We start from the raw sequence: 22,717 nt of genomic DNA on the forward strand, positions 1-22,717 counted from the left end.
ACTTGCTCTCCAGAGGCTCCATTTTGGAATGCTTCCTCTCAGAACCCAGCTGGCTTGCTGTAAAAACTACACAAAGAGGCCACGTGTAGGTGCTGCTGACATACCAGATAGGTGAGTGAAGAAACTTCCAGGTGATTCGAGCCCCCAACATTCCTGTCTTTTCCAGTCATTCAAGGCTTCCTTGCTGAGGCCCCAGACACTGTAGAGCAGAGACAAGGCATCTCCAATTTCACTCTGACCAATTCTTGACCCACAGAATCCAAGAACATAATAAAATGGTTTTCTTATGCCGCTAAATTTGGGATGGTTTATTATACAACAACAGTAATTGGAGTAAATCTTTATATCTTTCACTACTGGAATATAATCTAACAAACAACATAAGCTCTGAGATGTTGAAACTTCTGCACTTTTTATCTATTTGGCAATCTTTCCATGTGGTATAGTTTGTTGTAATAGTTGTCCCTTCAAATCTTCAACAGTATTTACTACCCATTTTTCCAACAGTATTTGCCAACAAAGGAATGCATTTCAATTGAATGCCATAATGTTTGAGGCATATTATTTTGGCCATTTTTACCAAGGAAAGAGAAATAAACTTTTCTTCGAATGGTATACAGATAATTATCGTTCGCTCTAAAGAAAACTCAAATACACTTCTAAGCATTTATCATCAATAATAGTGAAATTTTGTAAACTACTGGACTGAATGGTGATTTTAAACATTCTGAGAAAAAAAAAAAACATTTAGAGGGCTGTCCTAATGTTCTGAAGGCTTGTTTTTATTACAGTAATTTTAAACACATACAGTCAGAAATACATAATTAACGCTCATATATCTATCATCCAGTTTCAGCAATTATCAACATGTGGCCCATCTTTCCTCATCTCATCTGTATCTGCATCCACTTCCTTCACACTCCCAGGGTATTTTGATGCTAATCCCAGACATCATATCATTTCCATAACCATTTCTGTATTTATCTCTAACCGAGGAGTCAGCAAACCACAGCCTTCAGGTCAAATCCAGCCTGCTGCCTGCTTTTATAAATAAAGTTTTATTGGAATACAACCACACTCATTCATTAATAGATGGTCTACAGTTGCTTTCACCAGCAGTTAGGTAGTTGTGACAGGGAATCTATGGCCTATAGCCTATGGCAAAGCCTAAAATTTTTACTATCTAGTCCTTTTTCAGAAAAAGCTTAACAACTTCTGCTCTAAAATATAAAGACACTTAAAAAAAGAAAAAAAAGAAAAGAAAAAGGCATAACATGCCTTGCTAGTCATTATAGCTCCATCCTTAGACTGGGTAACATCATTAAGTAATAGCTTCATATTACAATTAAATAGTAGTCTTAATATAAACTAAAGGGTAGAATTTACTGTTAACTGCAGTCCAGATCGAGTCACCTTAAAACAATTTGGCTGATTTTGCGTCAAATCTGATTTGGTTGTTACCGTTTTTTCTCGCGCTGTGGAAGACGGGGAGTATGCACTCAGACTTGGAGAGGCACGTCTCTGCCGTTTTCCTCTAGTTTCATCTGTGCTGGCCTCAGTAGGACTGTTTTCAATGTACTATTTGTTTGCAGGAATATTTATGAACCATCTGCCCATTTTATGCAGATCAGTTAAAACTACATCATCACTCAGCAGTCCACTGCAAGCCCTTTGGGTTGTGTCAACCTCAATTCTCCTAGGCTATCTCATGCACCACAGGTTGGACTTTCCTGTAGCCTGAGTGGGCAAAAGAGTCCATTTGTGTTTTATATATAAAAAAGCTTAAAATCTTTTTTTAATTTCTAGATACAAAGTTAGATATTTGATGAAGTTTGGTGCAGGCATATGGATAATCGTTACTATATAGTATTCTCTGCCTTTTTATATACTTAAAACATTTCACGGAAAAAGATATTCTGCTTCTGTACCCCAAGAGATAATACTGCAAACCCCACTTTGAAGGCTTGTGGAGGAATTTATTCTTCTATTCATTTGCACTTACAACATCTGCAGTGCCTGAGCAACTAGATCAATGAATTGATAAGCCACAGCTTGTGCTGTAAATTTGGTCTGTATATCCTGTAGAATATAAATGGATATAAATGAGCCCATGTTTTCACTCTCCAAAATGCCACCATATCTTATAAATCACATGGCCTAGTTTGATTATGTTTGTTCCTGGACCAAATAAAGTATGACCCATGTAAGCTTTGTCTCAAAAAATAAAAAGTGGCCTTTTTCTAGGAAATGTATTAAAATAAATACTGATATTAATTATAGCAAATAAAAACACACATGAACATTATTTTCAGATAAATTTGTGGCGATTTTATACCACTGGAGTTTGCATCCGGTATAGTAGGAAAGGATAATATTATTTGCTCTCATTCGTCAAATGAGAAAGTTACTAGCAAGGAAACTTGCTGACAGCCACAAGGCAAGTCGGTGATCAAATGAGGGTCATCTAAGAGAATGTGGAGAACTGAAAAAATCAACCACCTAACTCTCACTCCTAAGGCTGGTTCACCTGTTCATCGTTTGTTCTTATAGCTACTCTACCTTTATCGAGGCTTAATATTCAAATACTCTTTTAAAGTCTAAACTCTTAATGTTTGGATATAAAGACACAGATGTGGAGCTTCATCACTACTAGGTTGAATGAAAAATTCCATTATTGATTAAAAATAGATAATTTATTAACTACCTATGATATGCCACACACAGAGGAATAAAACACAATTCCTTAAAGTTTACTATAGACTTACAGAAATAGGCAACCTATTAATTGCAATTTAATGCAATAAATGCCGTATTCGAAGTACGAGCTTCAGAGACAAGTGATTCATTCTACTCAGCGGAATTATTGGAAGAATTTCCAGTGATGCACACCTTTGAAATGGGTTTAGAAGACTAAGTAGGTGTTCACTGGCCTGATGGAGACGTCAGGCAAATTGGTGTCTCGGAAAATAAGCACATCCAAAGGAGCAGTGCAGTGAAAAGCTTATGACATTTGAGGGGGTGGGGGTGGGGGTGTTTTTTTCATGACATGTTTTTGCAGTTGGAGTGTAAAGTACACAGTTGATTGTGGTAAGGGATGAAACTGGAAGAGTATATTGAGGCCAAATTACATTATCAAAGAGTTTGTACTTTATCTTAAAGGCAACAGAGAACTTCTGGGGGGATTTCGAGGGAAAATAAAAATAAGGATTTTAGAAATAGATTTCTGCTGCTGAAGATTAATTGGACTACAGGATAGGAGAAGGTAGTCAAATCTTGCTCTAGTACCTAGTATTATAGGATTCCATCTTGAATTTATGAAGCCATTGTTTTACTAAGTCTATAAATCACTTTGGCAAACAACACAATTATTTTAAGCATTTTGCTGAGAAATGAAATGTCCAGATCAAGATACCTCCTTGTGAGCAGGACATTTTGGGGTGGAGCTGGGATGCACGTAACCATAATTCCGAATCCGAGAAACTGGCTCACTCTGGTTTTCCAGTGAAGCCCTTCTTAATTCTTTCAGTATAATCTTTGCTCCTCCAATTTGGGTAAAAATCTGTTTCCTACTGAATACAATGCTTTAAATTTAACTATGCTTGGAAAGAGTTTTTCTTTTTCTTTAAGCTGGTACATCTGTGTTCAATAGTAAGTAAGCTTCTAAATCATTTCAAATGGAACCTAATGAAAAAGGCGAAATATTTAAGAAGCAAGGGCTGTCTATTGGGCAAATATTTACACGACATTTAAAATATTCAATATTTATTCAGCCAGCCATAATTGTCATTTCCAAGACATTAGTCAATATAAACACATGCTAACTGAAAACAGGAGGAAAAATGACTCTAGAGGAGAAGAAGCTCTTATTGTGGCAACTGTTCTGGTTTTTAACCGCCTAAAGTTTAATATACTACAACTGAAGAACTTATTAATTTTAAAAAATGTTTCATTACAATCTCTCATTAGTTGCACCAAAACCAAAGAACCCTCCAATGACTGTTAAAATTTAGTGTGCAAATGTGCAAATTTAACATTATCCCATTGCCTACAATCACCCTTTATATCCTGAAGGAAAGCTGGAGAGTTTTCTATGCTGTACCTTGGAGGTATTATTTGTACAGGTCAATAAAGAGCGATCAAGAAACCCAAGCAGCTACAATAAATCCGTTTTTATTTTTTGCTAGCACTCACTTTATTTAGCATCATCAGACATATTCTTGCTTGAGATATATTTGGTTTCCAACACTGAAAAAAAGCAGCTGAAGAGCTTAATTAAAAACAACCTCCTTCCCAAATCTAGCAGCACAATGAAACTTCTAAACGCTCCCTATTATAAAGACCTAAAAAAACAATAATATAGAGCACTTAAGATTGTTCTCGTCGGTTAAGAAAATACGTCTGAAAACCATTCTTCCCCCCATAATAAGAGCAACAGTCCATATTCTGAACCAGTAATGAGCCTCTATTAAACACACACACATACACACACACACACACACACACACCCAATCATTGTTAAGCCAGGTTGTACTTCCCTTAAAAGAAAGAGCACAAAGACAAGCATTGAGAGTCCTCCATTGAGGAATAGCTCTGGCTGGCTCTAGCATAATAAACTGTTGTTTACCTTTCGGATCCTATTTATGCGACATGCACATTGTTCATCATTATTAAATGATCCTTTTTTATCTTTCTATGACAGTTACATATTTTAACAGGTGACAGTTTGCCTTTATAAGCAGCAAAACACTGGTTTATTAGTATGCTTGTGTGGCATAAAATAGAGTTCATTTTTTACTGAAATAACTGGAGGAAAGAAACATCAATTGTGCAGGGCTCTGAATAGCTCAATGGGTATAGCAGGTATGGGCAATAAATTAAGATAGGTTTGCTTTATTTATGAGTCTTAGGTATTACTTCACAGTTGCTACTGCGCATGAATTTTAAGTGGCCCTGTGATGGGCAAGTCCGTCAGAAGCAGCATCATAAACTCTTACACACTTTCACAATTAATCACTTCTCTGCAGTAAACTCAAGGCATTGTGTGACTCTATCACTCAGAAGATTCTCCCTGTCTTCTACCACAGCAGTGCCGGCTGCGTTAAAAAAAGAAAAAGAGAGAAAGAGTCACTATGATACCACTGAGCCACTGAAATGGCAAAGTATGTTATCACTTTTAGACTCTAGCAAATCCCAACCCCACTCATTCAGGAAACAGCCTGCACTGTCCTGGGTGTCTTCTTGGAATAAGGGTCTGGGGCAATTCCTCAGCCTGTTGATTAAGGCTGTAACCTCTGGGTACACAAAAGAAGACGTCATTTCTGGCAAATGGCATTTAAGAATCACAACTGCTACACACTCCATATGCCATTGTTCACGTCTATGTTTAATAATAAATATAAATAAGTAAAACCCTGCCTGCAGATAATACTTTGTTGTATGTGCTTAGGGGAGAAGGCTAACAGGCCATCTAGCACAGAATGCCCTCATCTTGTGCTGCCAACGAATCTGGAGTTACTAGATCATTTCTATAGCTGCTCGTAGTAAGCACCTCATTGGGTAAAATATGGCCCTTTCGAATGATGGACCGCTTCAGAGGTGTCTGCTGTGCGCAGGTGTGGTGCAGGGCTAAGATAATGGGTCTGGCTGGTAGCTCCGTTATTTGTTTCCCACCTGACAGGTGAACTGTTCTCTCCGCATTTTCGAGGAGACATAACTATACCTGTCACTCTGAAGGCAAAACTCACTCTGGAGCAACACTGCCAAGTGCTTGATGGTTACGATTTCATTCTCAGGGGTCAGAGATGTGGCAAATCAGTGCTAAAGACGGAAGCAGTCATTTTCACAATTAAAATCCTAAAGGATGCCACTTATTTATATCCTAGCCTGGGCTTTGGGGAAAAACAATAAAGATTGTAAGTTAAAAAAGGAAAAATAAAATAAAATCCTGGCGACAGAGGAAGCTGTCTCACTTCTGAATGTGCAGCCCTCTCTGGCTCCTCACTTCCCTTACCTCGTCCACCCTCTTCCCAGCGTCCACACACACGGGCCCGGAGGATATGTCTTATACATGTTTTCATTATAGCACTCAAAAAAAAAAAGATCAGTCAGCTTTTTGCACTCTTCTCTCTCACTCAAGTTGCTTCTGCCCTTTGAAAATATGAAAGCCCTTGAGTGATTTTATATTTTCAAAGGGTAAAACTGCTAAAGAGCATTTCTCTATTTCAGAGAGGAGGAAAAAAGGTAAATCAGTCTGCCTAAAGTGTTCAATTGGAAAAGGTAAAAATGAACTACCAGTGTGATGGGAAGTAGTTACAGCACCTCGAGTTATAGACAGAGCACTCCGGAGTCCAGGGCTGGAAAACATATGGTCTTCAGATTTTTATTTTCTGCATCTTAATTACTTCAGATGCATTTTACTAATAAATCAGTTTAAGAAGGCAGCGGGAAGGGGACTTGGCAAAGACTAATTGCTCTAATCTTAATTAATTTTGCCTATGAAAATTCCATATAATTGTTTGTTTCTATTCCAGTCCAAGAAAAGAAAAATGCAGAATATAATTTGAGGAAATATGATGATGCCATTGCTCTTGGCTACCTAGAGACGAGACTTCATCACAACTGAGACAGCCTCCATACACGGGAGAACAATAAATATTCTAAATAAACGTATCCCTATTTATCTAAGTCTACAGTAGTCAGAAGAGCTCATATTAGTCAAGGTCTGATGCATTTTGATGCTGAGATAAACCCAGTATATGATAACGTACCAGGACTAGGAAAACCATCCTTCAAAGCTGTCTTGGGAGGGTTAAAAACAACAACAACAACAAAAAAGAAAAAACTTCTTATAAATTTCAAAGAAGTAATACTATATCATCGTCATCCTGAGGAAAAATGTTTTTGGTGTCTTATTGAGTTAGCTTCATTAACACAAAGCACTACGATATGACTCTTCCGGAGAGCCTGCTGCCAGTGGTCCTGGGCACCACAAAGGGTGTGTCCACTAGTTCAGGCCAGTTGTTGAAAAATAACAAATATGTGCTTTTTTCACACTATATAAAACATTGAAAGTATGTAACAGAGATACACAGAACCTGCTACCAAGAAATGAACATTCTGAAAAGATAGGGACGGCAGAACTAAAGTATTTGGTTGTAGTACTTGGGTAAATGGTTGATCCTCTTTCCAAAAGGTGGAGAATAGGAAGTACCAGCAGAGACTTGCAGACTCACAGAGGTACCGTGAGGAATATGGCTTCTACCTGAGAACTCCCCTCAGGTGGTTATTTTTGGATTATCTGTTGGGGATTTCTGTTCTCTTTAATCCTTTCCTATATTTTCAAACTTCTTATAATGAGCACATAATGTTTCTATAATTTAGAAAAAAATACTTTCACCTAAAAAAGCTATTAGAAGTAGATATAAATAAAGCTCCCCTGGGCTCCTTCGTTGTGTTAATCTAACCATTTAGCCTACACATGACTTACAGGGTGGAGAAGAGAGTGCTAGCTCCTAAAAATCCTGCTGTCAGCCCTGCTGGCTCACTGACGCAGCTTCCCAGTGTTCTCCTGCCTGGAAGCCTCCAGCAGTAAACAGTCAGGTGAAGGAGATATTGAAAGTCCACCTTCACAACTTCCATCAAAGAGCTCCCATACTTCCCACTCCTTCAGAATGCTCACTCCAAAACTGTAATCATCCCAGGATGTGTTCTCCAGGGCCATCCGTTGGGTCAAAGGGTATTTCTACCCCGTGCCTTCTTATCTCTCTTTCCTTTTCCTATAATTGTCCCTTTTTACATCTTTAATCCAAACACCTTGGACTCTTAGGTTCTCTTCTGATTATACAAACTCCCAAGTATATAGCCTCATTCAATCAGAAACCTAGCATACATTTTTCCCAGCAGAATTTCCCTAACATGGAATCTTTGGATATTTGTACCCAGTTCTTTAGCTAGTACTGTGGAAATGCGTTATCATTCCCATAGTTTTTGTATTTTATTAGGTGGGGGGAAGCACAACGATTTCACCCAAACAAATTATACACCCAAATGGTGGAATGACAAAACATATTTATAAGCTTATGCGAAGGTTTTTGTTGTGTGCCTGTTTGATTTTTGCATTTAGAACATCTTGGAAACCTAACTTAGAGCAAACACAGCCCTGTGCTAGGTGTTGAGGAGCCACAATACAATAGGAAATTGTCTCTGACCTCAAAATGAGAAGTGAGAGAAGCTTACAAAAAAGAACTAAAATATGGTCTGATTGGGGCAATAACAGCAGTGATGTCAATGTATGTAAATATAGCATTCAACAAGAAGAAATCAATCTCTAGGAGAGGGGAAGATTCATGGACAGTGGTCCATAACATCAGTTCTGTTGAACTAGAGGCATGAACAAAGGCATAGAGATGTACGTCAGCCGAGCGTGCTTGGAAAACGCCCAGTGTCTGAGTGTGACATGAACATTGTTAGTAACAGACTCAACTGGTCAAAGGGTCTTGGACCTGCCACCTATGTGTCTCTTCATTTACTTTCCAGTTATCTTCATATTAATTCATACTTCTAGACAGTGTCTGGTAGTTCAGTCCTTTGCCCATGGATTGATAATGAAAGGTGTTCTGGAATAAACTTAAGACAAAAGGAGTCAGGATCCACCAAGCTGTATGGCCTGGGCATTGCATTTAGACTCTATAAATCTCAGTGTTCATGGATGGGCAAATAGAATGAGATTGGTGGGATAATTTCTAAGATCCCTTCAATACCAAGCCCCAATTTAGTTCAATGAATTATCAAATATCTATTAAGTAAAAGACACTATATTTTGTTCAAGGGTATCGAAGAAGAACAAAACACCGTGACTGCTTACGCAAGTTTACATATAATAGGGAGTAAAAGAGAAACAAATAAACCGAAAACAACACATAAGGCAGCGTGTGAGAGGCATAAGAAAAGTACAAAATGCACAAGACAAAGGAAATTGTGGGACAGTTTTGAGGCCCATCATGGAGCCCAGTTGAATAGAGGGTACATAAATGGCAGTAGGAAATAAAACTTCAAAGGTTGCTGGGACTGTTTTTGAAGAACATTTAAGGCGAAACTAAAAACTTCCCATGCATAGATGAAAGTTTCACACATTACAAAGATGACATGTGCAGATCATTAGAGAAAGGAGGGAGACTCCTCAATAAACAGTTCTGGGACAATTGATTATTTATATGAAAGAATGAAATTAAATCCCTAACTCAAACTCTACACAGAAAAAAAAATCTATTCAAGGTGGATTAAAGGCATAAATATGAAAGACCAAAATATAAAATTTTAGAAGAAAATATAGGATAATATCTTTAATGAGATTTAGAAAGAATTTCCTAAGCAATATACAAAAGAGTTGAGCACAAAATGATTGATAACATTGATTACATTAAAATTAAAAATTTTAGTTCATGAGAAAACATAAAAAATTGCAGTTCATAAAAAGAAATCTCAGAGAAGAAATTCCAATCACACATAATACATTAAATAATATTAAAAAATACATACATTGAAAACTTCTGCAATTCAATAAGCCAAAAAAATAGAAAAAATGAGCAAAAGACTTGAGTACATGTTTCAGTCACCTACTCAAGAAGAAATACAAACTGCAACAAAATACATGAAAAAATGTTTAACTTCATTAATAACAAGGGAATAGAAATTGTTTATCCAGAGATAATCACATTATACCTACTAAATTAGTAGAAATCTCTAGACATGGAACTATCAAATACTGGCCTATGAGAAGTGATGAGAACTCATGTATTGCTGAAAAATTATTTGGCATTACCATTCTCTAGATCTTAGTAATCTATCCTCAGATAAATGAGAAACATTTGAAAATGGATACCATTAGCCATGTACATGAATGTTACTAGTAGCACTTTTTAAAGTAGAAAAAAATCTGAAAACAACCCAATTTCACTGGCAGCAAAATAAATCAATCAATTATGGTTTAGTCACAGCATCAAATATTGTGCTTGAGGGAAATGAATCAACAACAGTACATGCCATGACACAGATGAAACATATTACTGGGTGCGAAAAAAGCAATTGCTGAAGAATAGATGGACCAATAACACAACTTAAATACATCTCGAATACATGAAATTGTAAACTATGTTTAGAGTACATACGTATTTACTTAAATTATTTTTTAAAACAGGGAAATGATAACAGAATTCAAGCATGATTACTTCTAAAGGAGAGCCAGAAGGATGAGTTAAAGAGAAGCACAAGGGTGAGTGAACTGTTGATAGTGTTCTGCTTCTTAAGCATGGCGGTAAGTTTACAGATATCCATTTTCATTTGTTTTTTTTTAAACTACATTTACTCATATGCAATAATTAATACACCACAAAATGTTTTACAGAGTTTATATTTGGTTTCTCAGACAAATGAGGAATGACAGGCAGTACTTGTCAACAGGGGAATAATATTAGAAAAGCTTGCTTTAGGAGGAATTCCTATGCCCCATTTCCTAAAGTGGCCAAGGTGTGCCAGCTGTGTCTGGCTATCTCTTTTAGTCAACAACAGTGGTGCTGACTGGGACCTTGGCCTGCACTCTAAGAACTATACTGTCTGCATCCTTTGGACATCAAGACCAGTACAAAGACATTAATCCACTCATGAATGTGACTACTTACCATTTACCTTCTGGGCCTGGGAGACATTAGATGAGCGTTGAAGGAAAATAGGAATCTCCATTTTGTGGGCCCTGTGCTTTTGCCCAGAAGGAAAATATATGTTACAACCTCCAACCCTGTGTTCTTAAAAGTCTCCTCCTTATTACATACTCTCTCATATAATCCCATTCATTTATGAATACTTCAGTTCTTCCTAGCAGGAAAAGTGTACCTCTCAAAGGCTGAAAAGTTTTGTGCCAGCATCCAGTTTCACCCAGCTAGATCATTTGAGATGCAACATGGAAAGAAAAGGTCTCATGAGGATCAGGAGCGGTCACCTTCATCCCTTACCCTTTTGCTACGATAGGGGTTCTCAAGTATCTCCTCTAACTCTCAAAAAAGATCACTTTCTACATTTATACACAATCAATGCACCCAGTAAAGCAGTGGTTCTCCGTCTTGGCTTCCCAAACTGAGAATCATCGGAGGAACTTAAAATTAAAATACTGGTGGATCCTAGCCCGAGATTCTGATTTAACGGCTCTGAGATGGAGGCCTTGTCATCCCCCAGCTGACTGAGAACATCAGAATTACACTGTTTCTCTTCATAATTTAAATGACACACATATGCATTTCTATAAACAAGGGCTACATTAAACATTTGATGCTCATCTTCCAATCTACTGTCTTTAATAAAACTGTTTAAACACACATTAAAGTATTAAACATCAGCTTTAAGCTTAAAAAAAAAAAAAAAGCTAATGCCCACACACATTCACAACACCTGTCTACGATTTTCTCACCTAACACTGGGTGACAATACTACAGATGTTTGCCGTTTCGAAAGTCTGAAAAAATGGCTTTGAGTGATGACCAAGGATTTGTAGATTTAAAAGCTGACTACCATTTCCAGCAGCAACATCTTTCACTGATAATTGCTAAAAATAACCAAACCCTGAATATTTTGACACCTAATCTCCAAGAATCAGAAGGTTTCAACATCCTACATGTCTAACACTTTCCCAGCAAGGTGGCTTCGATATGAATAATAATCATGATAGAGTCACCAGAGTTTATAAGTTCCAGCTCAACCACAGGGATTAATTTTTGCAAGTTATCATCGCCATCAGAGATGAGGAATTCACATTAAAATAAAGAACAATAGGGAGTGCATAAGAAGAAGCAACTGATGCTTTTAAAATTACATCCATTAACTCTCTTTGGATGCAGATATATGGTCTTTTGCGGGTATCATTGGCATGTTGCTGCCAACATTAAAAGCTTTCTTTGAAGAGCACAAGTCCAAAGCTTGAGCACATTTCAGATCTGCTCCACCTGTTGTCCTCTGAGTGTCCAACCATCATATCCATTTGAAAAACACCACCTCACAGCAGGCCCAGCAAACCATTCAAATGGAAAGTGTTACTTTCCTACCACATATGCAAATCCAGATTCAAACAGGGAAAAATAGAAATTGGAAGTGATTTACTTATCTAGATAAGAATTAGTAGGCATATGTCAAATGCCATTTTAAAATTATATCCTTTAGGTAAAGCATAATGTTCCCTATTCTAATTAATGGCACTACCATTACATAGTATTAGCAGAAATGAAGTGAAAATATTCTTTCCTACGTATAGATTTTCTTTAAATAATTATATTTAGAAAGTCTTTAGGATCCACTAGTGGATTCATACTGAGCAAATTTATTACCAAGGATGTAGAAGTTAAGTAATTAGAATGAACGCTTAACACACACCCTAAATTTCACCCAAACACAAAACAAATCTATAATGCAAACCTCTTTTACAATATTAATTAGCTCTCCTACATGGAACCAAGTTGAGCCCCTCAAATCATAGCCCCAACATTCTATAATTAAGACCAGAGTCAAAGAAGAAAATCTATCCTATTTCAAACGTATTTAGAAAAATATAAACATTTTAAATAAAGGAAAACATCCTTTAACAGAAGGGTAAAATGATCAATAATCTTTAGTCTTTTGGTATCATTCTTCTGAATTCTTTTGTGCCTCTATTGATTAGTTTTGTTATTATAGGTCTGAAAAGGAAAAGAGGCAAGAACGACATTGAGAAACGAAGATCTGGATTCATGGGCAAACACTGCGAGAAATGACCTCTAAAAGCCAAGCAAGCTACCTTGCTTCTCTAGACCTTGGTTGTTCATGTAGAGATTTGGCATCGGCCCAGAAATTTTACAGTCTTTTTCAATTACATAGTTTTATAATTTTTCTTCACAAATGGGAAATAGAGGGACATAGAAACTCAGTGATCAAATTAGTGTTTATCAAATGTTACACAAAAGTCCACTTCACTGCTTTTTATCTTCTGCATTTAGACCAATGCTCCTCCACAAAGCTAGAAAAAGCTTTACCCGCATAGCTCAAAATGAGGATCAACTGACTCCCTGAGCCTTCAAATCTCTTAACAAAATGGGAGAAAGTCATTGATTTGAAGCAAACTGCAAGGCTGAGTGTTGCATCTTGTGTTTTGTTTGAGTCAAAAGTGTTTTATTAAAATAATTTGAGATTATTTCACTTATCAAATCTGAAAACTTAACATGAAATTTAATAAATCTAGTTTCTATTAAAAAAGAAAAAGTCAGTCTATCAACTGTGGGCCCATGACCCAATTGAGCAACAGCGAGCTGCAGTGGAGTGCTTCCTAACCCCTTCAGCCTTTTTCCACTCAATCCACTTCTGTTGCTAGAGTTGCAGATATGTGTATTAGTTTATAATCACAGATTTAAGGGAAACTGATACATAAAATTAAATTTTTTGAAAATTCTTAAGCCAAGGCTTACTAGCATCATTCCTGAAGTCTTACTAACTTGTCCTGAAAATTCTACTTCCAGAGCATTTTTTATTGCAGGTTTTGGTATATATTTAAAATGCCAAGAAATGCTTCCTGAAATGATAAAAATACTGTGAATAATGGTACTGAGAACAATGAAGCGCATCATAGAATGTTAGAGCAGAAGGAGTTTTAAAGATAATTTAGTCATTTCTTCTCATTTTAGAAATAAAAAGAACCAGAGACAAAAGTGACATGTTGAAGGGCATTCCATGGTCTTGAACTTTCCAGCCCACCACATTGCTTAAATGGGAAGGGAGCTGTGACTTGAGGAAAAGACAAGGAGCAAGAGGAGACTGACAGTTGGAGGTTAGATGGGCCAAACTGTGGACAGAGAAAGAAATGGGAGTATCAGAATTAAGAAGTTTACTTTCAAGTCAAAATTGTCTGCATCTCAGTTTGAACATTATTAATGCCATTTAAATTAACAGCATAGAATTTCAATGATGAAAGTTTGCTATAATGATGATATATGATATTCTACTAATATATAATATACACAAATATCCATGCATTAGGGCACTTATCACCTTGACAATTACTAATAATTGTCTGTACAAGTCATGGGCTTCTCTGCTGCAGTATGTAATATGGTAGAGCTGTCTTTTCACATTATTATCCCATAAGTTGATATGCATCTCAAGCTGTCTGCTAAACTTGAGAAAACATCCAATAGTTTTTTGAGGTTTCTTTTATGTTGTTTTATTTTTTGCTCCAAAGTGAAAAAAAATTTAATGACAAATCTTTTATTCAGCTTTATTTTTTTAAAGCAAATCCCCAAACACTTACATCCCACCCACACACCTCACAGTGAAAAAACCCTGTGAACCTTATGATTGTTTTTTTTTTAAGGGAAACAACTTTGGAAATTTCCTGATGCAACCTGCTGGCAATCAATGTAGCTTCTGGTCCCAAGACCAAGGGAGGTGCAAGTGTTGTCTATATAGATGCAGGAGAGTTAAACCTTTCCCAGCTCCTTTCAAATGTCTTATAACACTTACATTTATCTGGCAAAGAATTTTATTTTGTGGTGTGTATTTTTTCCCTCTCTTTCTAAAAATGGGCTAGATAATTCTTAAGGACACATTGATGAAAACTGTTATTGGAAGTCCAATTGCATTGTGCCACTACACTACTTTTAAGTATAAATTAAAAGACTTTAATCTTGTTTTACAACTGTACACAGAAAGAAAAGATGAAGCACATGCACTCAAAATGAATAATAAAGACAAGGTATTTAGAAAGCTAAGCAGACTGAGGAGCCAGTACTATATTTCTAAAAAGTGTTTGGTGTCTGTAATGGCATCATTAAAAATAAAACCACAGAACTAATTTGTGATTTTACTTACTTTAATGAACACTTTAAATCCTTTGAATTTTTAAGAAAATATTATAGCTTAGCAAGTTCCTCAGAGTATTTTACACATCACTTATTCCATACTACAGTAGGCCATTTTTAACACAGTCACAATTTTATTTTCCTCCCATCACTCCTGACACATTTCCTACTGCCCCTTTTCCCTGGTGGGGCCATTTCTGTTCATAACCATGAGAAATATAACATCATATAGACCAAGAAGACAACAGAGGTATCATTCAAAATGTTTATTCATTTATTTCTCCTTCTCTCCCACACGCTCATGCATCCATAGCCCTGTTTCAAGTGTAATGTGCACAGTCGTACTGTCCAACATAATGTAACCAATCTATTTGTTATAAAGTAGAACTACATGGTAAAGAAGTCAAAAAAGCCTGGAAACCATTTGGAGACTCAGTTTCTAGTCCTAGTACTATTTATTGCTACCTGTCTGGGCTTTGTTGAAAAATCTCTAAAAAGCCTTGATTTCATCATCTGTTCAATTATCAGGGTCGATATGAAAATACAAAGTGATCACAATTGTGAATGTACCTTAAAAGTGTCAAGTTCCATGCAAATAAATTACTATTCAAAATGGCCATCTACGATAGTCTCACATCTTACACTTAATCGTCTTTCTAGAATAGTCTATCTAGGAATGTAGGCTTTACAATCTGTTGAGGGAAAAATATGTAGAACTCTCTTACAGTTATTTAATTCCTTCTCTAATAACTAAATTTTTCTGAGTGTTTTATCGCAAGATTGAGGAAATTTTAGAAATTTTAGCTTGAATATTATTTATGCCTTAATATAAAAAGGTGAAAGCAAAAATATTATTCAGCATGTGCCACTGGACAGGAACTGCCAGGTGCTGGGAAAGCAGTAGTGAACACGATGGGTCCTGCCAAGTGGAGAGAACCGTTTTGCAGGAAAGACAGACAAACTCAAACACTAGCTCCCACACCATGTGCTGACAACAAGCATTCAGCTGCTTGGGGAGCATCAGTGCCCCATACGAACATTGCTCTGTTTTCCTTAACCAGATGGTTCTGTTCTACCTCTTACTTAACCATAGCCTTGTTCTCTCATTATCCTGAACCCCCTATCATTTTTAAGTGTACCATCCATCAAGAGATACATAAAATGAAGGAGCCCGAAAAGGGGTAGAAAAGCCTCTTACTTAACAAAAAACCTGACTTTGGGAAAACTGTTCAACTTCTGGGGGACTCAGTTTCCTCTTTACTACAAGAAATTAATTAGATGCAGGCACAAGTCTTCAATTACATCAAACAAAATACAAGACTTTTAAAATATTTGCATCTATCTTTACAAATACTAGAAGCAGGACATCATATTACATCAGAACGGTGCTCCCTGAATGGCTATTAGTGTTATGAGAGACTGGATGTTTGTCTGAGTTAAAACTGACATTTGTGGGGCCGGCCCGGTGGCGCAGGAGTTGAGTTCGCACATTCTGCTTCGGCGGCCCGGGGTTTGCCAGTTCTGATCCTGGGTGTGGATCTACACACCGCTTGGCAAGCAATGCTGTGGCAGGCATCCCACGTATAAAGTAAAGGAAGATATGCACAGATGTTAGCTCAGGGGCAACCTCCCTCAGCAAAAAGAGGAGGATTGGCAGCAGATGCTAGCTTAGGGCTAATCTTCCTCAAAAACAAACAAACAAACAAACAAACAAACAGACATTTGTGTTTGCCTAGTCTTCTTTTGGCATTTTTAAAAGTCTTACACGGAATTCCAACACATACTGGCTTCCACGTGAAAAACAATAATGAAAATCAAAAATGTGAAATATTATCATCCATGGCTCTGCTCCTCAAAGTGTGGTCCATGGATGGTGTCACCTGGAAGCTTGTCAGAAATGCAGAATCTCAGGCCCCTCCCCAGATTTACGAAATCAGAATGTGCATTTTAATAAGATCTGCAGTGATTAAAATGTACATTGACATTTGAAAAGCACTGATTTCTGAGTTTCAAATATTAGCAGCTTAGCTTCCATAACCCATGATCATTTGATTTCCCCCATCCCAGCAGATTTTATTAAATTAAATTCAAATAAAGATGAGAACAGCTAAATAAGTACTGTTATTAGCAGAAACCACCAATCATTTTCAAATGATTCCAAGAAACATGTCACAAATTTATTTAGAGGCAAATCTTCTCATTCAGTATTTAGTACATACATTTACTTTTATAGTACGTTAACGAAACCATGAATGATATTAAACACAGTTGTCCCAGTGTTGGTTGGGTCCTTGAAGTAGTCAGGACACCTTCTTTTTAGCCTCTTGTATCTCCTGCTTCCTAGACCTGCCTGCCAATCATCTACCTGCTGGAATGTCTGCAATGTCATTTTCCTTTGGATTTACCTGATAGAGAAATTACAGCATTCAATTTAGGTAAGAACAGCGCATCTGTAAAGTAGATTCTTATTCACGTTCCACACTGTTATGCTGAAATTTTTCCACCTGATTCATCCCAGCCTCCCAACTCTGGGATGCAGTGGAGGGATACACAAGCCAAGGTCTCCCTCTTTCTGAGTGGGAATGCTCTTTTGCAGTTTATGAGGCAAAATTTGGGGGCAAAAATCAATATCAGCATTAAGTGAAGCAGTCATTGACCTCAGTTGGAAGACAGCTTTCGGCTTTCCAGTGTCTTTATTTATGAAGAAAACTGTCAGAAGGAATTGGTCATACAGGCAGAAGACAGTTCTCACCCTTACTCTTGTTCTCTCGGAAACAATATTAGGAAATATTTTATGTCCATAGCGGTCTGATGTAATCTGAGAAGCAATACACATTTATTGTTTCTACTTTAGCCCCATAAACAAAACCCTAATATTTCTGTCCCTTGGTTCTAGTTCAGTGAAGTCAGGAAGTAATGCGGGAGTGTTCAGGACAAAATACGTGGTACACACCATACTGCACACCAAAACCCACTCTCAAAAGAAGTACTCCAAAAGCACAACAGCGTTCACAGTGGATTCCTAACACAGTCCAAACCGAAGACATTAACATCCGCCTAATTCTGAAAATTATCTACGCACAGCATGTGTACGCGCACAATAAGGCCTTACGACGCAATGTGGCACAAACAATTAAAAGTTCTTTTCAAAGTGGAAATGCAAAATAGAACGAATATCTATTTTCTATAAATGAATCTAGCCATCTGCCTCGCAAAAGCAGCAGCAGGAGGACCCAAAACAGCAGAAACAGCAGCCTCTGGTGTTAACAATCTATTCTCAAATCTCATGCTCCACATTTCCCCAGCAAACAAGGCTAAAAATACAAGACATGCAACAAATAGTCTCTTGGGATCTGCCTTTCCATGGATGGCGTATTCAATCAGAGTAATATTTTCTGTTGAAATTCAAAATTGAAAAAAAAAAAAGCAAGCTATCATATTAGAAGCCGGCATTCAGAATTTTAAGTGTGAATCCAATCCCAAAGTATATTAAGCTGAATGGTGAGAGGGTGGTTGTTTTCACACAACATAAATCTCGGAGATTTATCTGAATATATTTCCAGATTTATTTAAGCTACTCTAAATTCCTCTACAACTCTCACAGTTATAGAGATATAATTTTAGCACTTTTGTCACCAAAATATAAGGGTCATTTCATTTTCAGCATAGTTAGAAACCTGTCCTTGTTGTCGGCTCTGGAGTCAGACTGCGTAGGTTCAAATCCAGGCTCCTCCATAAGCTATCTCTGTAGCTTTAAGCAAGTGACTTAACCTCTCTGTGCCCTTTTTTCCCATCTTAAAAATGAGAATAGTAATATTACTTACCTCATGGAGTTATTTCAAAGATTAAATGAGTTAATGTGTGTAAAGCATTCAGAATAATCAACGGCACACACTAAACACAATAATTACTATTATTACCTCATATTCAAACAAGGCTGCAAAAATGGCTTCTCTTAAGGAATATGCATAATATAAAGAGTGGTAGCAACAAGATGGTCATTCTCATGCCAACGCTGGCCATTTAGCAAATGAGGGGATGAGCAGATAAGTGTCTTTGCCTAGAGTATGCAGCTGGGAATGACAGAGGAAAGTTCCCATTGGTTATTCAGCCATGCTGTTAGTTCATGAAGGCATCAGAATAAGGAGGACAGAAAAGACAATGACATAGCTGGTAAAGTGGCACTGCCCAAAGTATTGGACAATCAGGATTAATGGCAAAAGTGTAATTAAGAAGGAGGGCCCATCTGGGCTCTCTGTGAACATGTGTGCCTGTCCATGAAGAGGATATCCTGTATCACCACCTCACCACCACCACCTTCCTTAAGAGGATGTGATGTGGGGCCAGCCTGCTGGTGCAGTGGTTAAGTTCACACCTTCCACTTCGGGAGCCTGGAGTTTGCAGGTCCGGATGCCGGGTGCGGACCTATGTACCACTTGTCAAGCCATGCTGTGGCAGGTGTCCCACATATAAAGTAGAGGAAGATGGGCACAGATGTTAGTTCAGAATGTTAGTTCAGGGCCAGTCTTCCTCAGCAAAAAAGAGAGGATTGGCGGCAGATGTTAGCTCAGGGCTACTCTTCCTCAAAAAAAAAAAAAGAAAAAAAGTAAAAAGAATATGTGATGGAATAAATCTTTCTTGGTATGCCCATCTTTGGGATTAGATTTTAATACATGTGGTCTGCGTCTCCACTCTCCATATTAAAAAAAAGAAGAAGAAAAGGTACAAGGGGGTGGTATCAAATATTCACTATCTCTTGAACAACTAATTTTTTGATAAATCTCTAAAGTTGCCAATATTTTAAGTTGGATATTATATTTGGTAGGAGGACAATAAAAAACAAGTTTACGAGTCACTGAGGCAATAGACAGAAAAGTGCTTCCCTAACTAGTAAGACAGCAGGTCTGAAACTACCTGACCGATCCAGTCATCCAGTTCTGAGAGAGCTCAGGCAGGAATCCTAGAGCTCCGTGGGTTTCCCCAGCCTACAGGGGACCACGTAAAGAACCACAGACCCACACAGAGGTCATCTGAAGAGTGAAGAAAGACGTAAGGGGGGCCTTATTATTTTTCATAGCAAGACTATAAAAAAGGTTGACAAGTGCTGCCATCACAGGGCCACGTCAGAACAATTCACTCTTCTTAAGAACTGAGATACTTAAAAGATCTCTTGAGCAGAACACTTAGGTAGGTAGGAAAAGAAGGTGAGACAAAGCACTCAAGCTAAAAGCACAACCCAAAAGTCAGAAAAAGCCAAATCCTGTAGGAAATTGGGAGAAAAGGCTCTTTTCTCATAGCCCTGTGGAGAGAGATTTTTGAGGAAAAGGAACAGAAAGAGGAGGGGGGCTCTCATAATATTTGTTAAGGAAGAAACTACTATAGGTTTAAAACTGTATGCGCTAGGTAGATAAAGAGATTTAAGAAGGCATAGACCATATGACCCTATTATGCCTATAAAATAAGTGTACTTCTCTTGCCTTTAATGTATTACTGTAGTTAACTGTAAGGAAGGGTTCATTGTCGAGGAAATTTTTAAAGCAAGGAATTGTGTGAAAGCTCAGTCTATCTCAGTTACCTTCCTCCCTACCTTTGGACTAGGATGTCTCATGTACAGTATCTAATACAGGAATCATGACCACACCAACAGCACTACTCCTTTTTTTCAAAGAACAAAAACAAATCAGTATGACAACATGATGTGGATTCAATTAACACTTGGCAGGTCACAAATAACTCTCAAGCAACCTTCTTTTAAGTTGGAAAGTGTTAAAATATATAGTAATCACAGCACCAAAGTGCCTTCCTTAGAGTATGCGACCAGTCAGGAAATAAGTCTGGAGAGGAAAGTCTTGCTTATGCGGGAGGGAACCAGAACACTGCTCCTTGGGTCACTACCAGATTCTGCAGGTCGTCCCCTGCCCCAAGTATTTTCCTCTCTGAGTATATTCAAAGACAATTATCTGAAATCTCCCTCTGATTTTCAGAGGGTTTCACACTAACTTTGCAGGGAAGGAAAAAAAACAGGAGTTGGTGCAACCATCTTGGAAACAAAGGATAAATAATTGTAAAGAAAATGCTACTGAATTGTTAAATATTCGTATACCATCAAAGCAAATGGCATAATTCTGTATATCCTTTTGTTTAGAGAAGGCAGAATATCTTGGTTCAAATCAACATGCAGTCTTGCAGAACAAAAAGTATTTACTTGGATAAATAAGAATAATCTAGGGCCAACCCTATAAAGTGTGGTGAGACTACTGAGAGCATGCCACAGAGGGCACCTCATCTTGCTCATAATGAATGGGCCCCTTCCCGGGCTTCGAGAACCAAGGAACACTGAAACACACCCTTTCTCTGATCACTCCAATTGTGCCCACCTGTCCAAAGCCAGGTGCATGTGGCTTCACAGGTTTCATCGCCTGCTTACTGTTCATTTCTTGAGGAAGCTCTGACAGATGCTAAAGGTAATGGGCTTCATGCCCCAGAAAGTAAAATATTACAAGGGAAATATTAGTCAGATTTATTGCTCCACTCCATGTGTCTTGAACATTACTACGATCTGTGCAAGACATTTGTTGTAAATAAGCCTGCAGAGTGTACAGTATGTTTTCCAGGAGACCTTTAAAGAACAGCTTGCAGACAAGAGGTGCTAGCCTTAGTTTCGCAGCCAGCAAAACTCCATCCAAGAGGCTTTTGGCATGTCCCCACCTCTTGTTTACAGCTGGCTTCAAGACAACTCCACCAACCAAATTCCAAGAGGTCAGTACATGGAGTCAGCCACTGTTGGGTATTCTGCATCGAACAGCAAGTGAGAACACAGACATTTACAGCAACCCTTAGGAAAGAAAAGGCCCGCTGCTTTTCCCCATAACAGTGTATTAAAAACAAGTCAGAGCTGACTTTGCAAGGAGGCATTCTCCGTAGTAAATTAAATGGCTGAAGCTTGTGCTTCTTCCAGCAAGGGAAAGAACTATGCTTCCCCATAACCCAGAGTGTGCAATCACTGAGGCTCATTTTTAAACCTTTGCTGCTTTTTAAAAAGCCTGCTCCATTAAAAAAAAAAAAAAGTTTTCAGGAAATGAAATGCAAATAGTCACTGAACAGGATCATTAAACGGAGAGCCTCTATCCACCTTTTTTTTTAAATTCTTCATTCCAGGCAGCACGACTGCTTTTAACACACCGTTAGCTTTTATAAAAATGAGATTATACTGGCTCTTTTGTGATCGTGCTCAACCCCTTCCACCCTTTCCCGTCTCGCGGCTCCTCAGATGACGTGCAGGATAGCCAGCAGAGCAAGGTGAGGTGGTCAGCTCAGTTCCACCTCTCAGCAGACAAGCGTTAGGTAAATCATTTAATGCAGTTACATATTCTAAGCCTAATGGACGACACACAGGGAAAGGGAAAGGTAGAGAAGGGCGGGAAGGAGAACCTTCCGGATTGTTTCAAAGGTAAAGCCACCATACTCAAGCTCTATCTGAAACTGACTCTGATCATCTTCAAAACAAGTCCGCGGGATTTATCTTTAAGTTAACGCTCCTGTTCCTCGCTCAAGGTGGAGCTGAAACCAATTGCAAAATTTCGCTCTGCTGGAGTCCAGAGGATTCAGGAAAATGGTTTTATGTTTCAAAGTCGGAAAGAAGCAGCGGTTTCCCTGCCGCTCAGCTGGGGCCCCGCGCTCCCGAGCTCCCTAGCTGGAGGAGGCACCGGTAGCAAGAGGAGGCGCCGGGTGAGCGGCCTCGGGCCAACTGCTCATCCGGGCTCGGCACTGCAGGAGCAGTTAAACGCAGATGGTGCACAGCTCTCCCCAGCTCCCGCACACACGCGGCCTCCTCGAAAGAAAGCAGAGTG

The 22,717-nt window shown here is 38.1% G+C and overlaps 1 protein-coding gene and 1 long non-coding RNA gene across 10 annotated transcripts in view; one reads left to right on the plus strand and one right to left on the minus strand.

The window, feature by feature from the left end:
- The window catches only part of UNC5D (unc-5 netrin receptor D), a 492,857-nt gene that overhangs the window by 469,143 nt on the left and 997 nt on the right, over window positions 1-22,717 (minus strand). The gene's annotated exons all lie outside the window — the stretch shown is intronic.
- Window positions 26-13,466, plus strand: LOC139080154 (uncharacterized). Its single transcript, XR_011534426.1, has 3 exons — window positions 26-111; window positions 10,196-10,270; window positions 12,715-13,466. It is a non-coding gene; the product is annotated as an uncharacterized lncRNA (long non-coding RNA).

This window comes from Equus przewalskii, chromosome 28 (assembly GCF_037783145.1).
Source record: "Equus przewalskii isolate Varuska chromosome 28, EquPr2, whole genome shotgun sequence".
Taxonomy (NCBI): Eukaryota; Metazoa; Chordata; class Mammalia; order Perissodactyla; family Equidae; genus Equus; species Equus przewalskii.